Source organism: Octopus bimaculoides, chromosome 3 (genome assembly GCF_001194135.2).
Source record: "Octopus bimaculoides isolate UCB-OBI-ISO-001 chromosome 3, ASM119413v2, whole genome shotgun sequence".
In the NCBI taxonomy this organism is placed as follows: domain Eukaryota; kingdom Metazoa; phylum Mollusca; class Cephalopoda; order Octopoda; family Octopodidae; genus Octopus; species Octopus bimaculoides.
In genome coordinates, this window is record NC_068983.1 from 29969749 (window position 1) to 29972548 (window position 2800).

The window sequence follows — 2800 nt, forward strand, 5'->3', positions numbered from 1 at the left end:
CAGATTGGGGCCTGGTGCAGCCTTCTGGCTTGCCAGTCCTCAGTCAAATCGTCCAACTCATGCTAGCATGGAAAGCGGACGTTAAACGATGATGTAGATGATGATGATGATTGGTGTCTCATACTAGATTTGCATTGCTGTCATAAATAATGATCAAAACAACATCTTCGATAAGGGACAAGGCAGCCTAACCTCTTCCAGTAGCAATTCTCAAAAAAGAAAAAAAACAGAAAGAGTCAGACATTCTTCTAAATCAGTGGGTCCCAAACTCTTTCAGGCTACAGCCCGCTTGGCACCTGGGTCACATTCCTAGCACCACCACCCCACTTATGAACACCACAAATATAAACCACTTTCTGCAGTAAATTCATAACTGCATTACACAAATAAAACTTAACCTAATTAACCCATTATTTTATTTTCTTTTACATCCATTGCCCCTCTTTTCTTCAATGCCTTCATGGATCTTTCCACTGTCCCCTCCCCAGGAGGTGGTGGCAGTACCATTCACTTTGGGAACCACTGTTTTAAATGAACATTGTGAACATTTAAGAGAAAGGAATTTGGACATCACCGTAACGGCTTAATTTCTGAAATAAAAATGAAAAAGAAAAAACCTAGAAGACGCAATGTGCATGGACAACATCATCATAGTGAATGGTCCACTAGTGATTGGACAGTACAACTGTGGTTTGAGAGATTCTGAAGTGGAGATGAGAGCCTTGAAGATCAAGAAGGTAGAGGATGTCCATCCACCCTTGATCAGCATTTGGAAACAACAGTCAATTGCATATTTCCAGGATGACATTGTACAAGTTCACAGACTTGAGATATGAGACTTTACCCCATCCTCCATATTCCCCTGATCTTTCACCCACTGACTATCGCTTTTTCAAGTATCTAGACACTTTTTTAAGACAAAAAAAACTTCCGTTTTAAAACTGAGGTTGAAACTAAATTCAAGAATTTCTTGGTATCAGAACTTTTGAATTTGTATTGAAGAGACATAAATGACCATGTTAATCGATAGGAGAAATGCAGAGCTGTTCAGGGATCATATTTTGAATAATTAAACCTTTGTATAAGTTCAGTTTTTCAGAGAGAATAAATCAAGACACTATATACAATCATGACTTGTCTTGGCAGATGTCATTCATCTTCATTTAGAAATAATGATGAATATCAAAGAAGGGTTAATAAATTTGAAGAAAAACAATTTTCTAAGCTTTCAAATATATAGATCATAAATCACAGAATATGGAATTTAATCTGGAAAATCTGCTCACCTATGTTATGTGCTGTCTCCCCATTGTATGCTCAAATCTTTGAAGTGAGGAAAAGCAGGACTGGTGCCAGGTCTTGCATTCTGATACCTTGTGTGTGTTTTTATGTCTGTGTTTGTCACCCCACTCTCACTACTTGACGACTGGTGTTTGTTGGTCCCCAGATAGCAGTTTGGTAAAAAGAAACAGGTAGAATAAGTACCAGACTTTATAAAACGTAAGTACAGGGTCAATTTGCTTTGGCTGTGGCCTTTAAGGCAGCTAAAATCATGATGTTATTTTCCAAACAACCTAATATATCTCACTTGAAGTACACTACTTGTGTTGCAGTTAATTTTGAATTTAGTAAAATAACTGTCATTTGCCAGTATTAAGCCGATGTTTAGAACATAAATTATCATGAAATATTGGTTTCAAATTTTGGCACAAGGCCAGCAATTTCGGGGGAGGGGATAAGTTGATTACATTGACCCCAGTGTTAACTGGTACTTATTTTATCAACCCCAAATGGATAAAGGGAAAATCAACCTTGGTAGAATTTGAGCTCAGAACGTGCAGATGGACTAAATTCCGCTTACCATTTTGCCTGGCATGCTAGTGATTCTGCCAGCTTGCTGCCTTATTATCATGGAATATTGATAGAAAGTTTTCATTAAGACTAATTTAAAACATTGAGTTTTTATCAAAGAACCGGGAACACTCTCAAGTGATTTGGCACCGAAAGGATTGAATAAAACAGATTAGGAATGGAGCAGTGGAGAATGGAGCTAATAGGGGAGCAAGGAGAGTGACCACTTGCCACTTTTGCATTTTTATTGAAGAGACATAAATGACCAAGTTAATCAATAGGAGAAATGCAGAGCTGTTCAGGGATCATATTTTGAATAATTAAACCTTTGTATAAGTTCAACTTTTTTTTTAACACTTTAGTTACCTATATCAGTAGTTGTGAGTTTCATACATAATGAGATTGTCACTGAAACATGAAATTAATGAATGTAGAATACAATTGCATATATCATAACTAATGGAATATTTCTTGTAATATAAGAGAAATGAGTTGAAAATTGGTATAGGCACAGGCGTGGCTGTGTGGTAAGAAATTTGCTTCACAACTTTCATGGCTCTGGGTTTGGTCCAACTGAGTGGCACCTTGAGCAAGTATCTTCTACTATAGCCTAGAGCTGACCAAAGCCTTATGAGTGGATTTGGTAAACGGAAACTGAAAGAAGTCTGTCATGTGTGTGTGTGTGTCCCACTACCACTTGACAATGGGTGTTGGTGTGTTTACATCCCTGTAACTTAATGGTTTAGCAAATGTAACTTAATGGTTTAGAATAAGTACTAGGTTTTAAAAAATCAAATATCATATCGTATATCATTGTAAACTGGATACGATATGATATATATCCACTATTGCAATTATAATTATCTCTGGAAAATACCCACACGGATTCTTTACATGGATGTTTACTGTTGGAATGGAACTATACTCCAAGTACTTTTTCTTCTTTGTT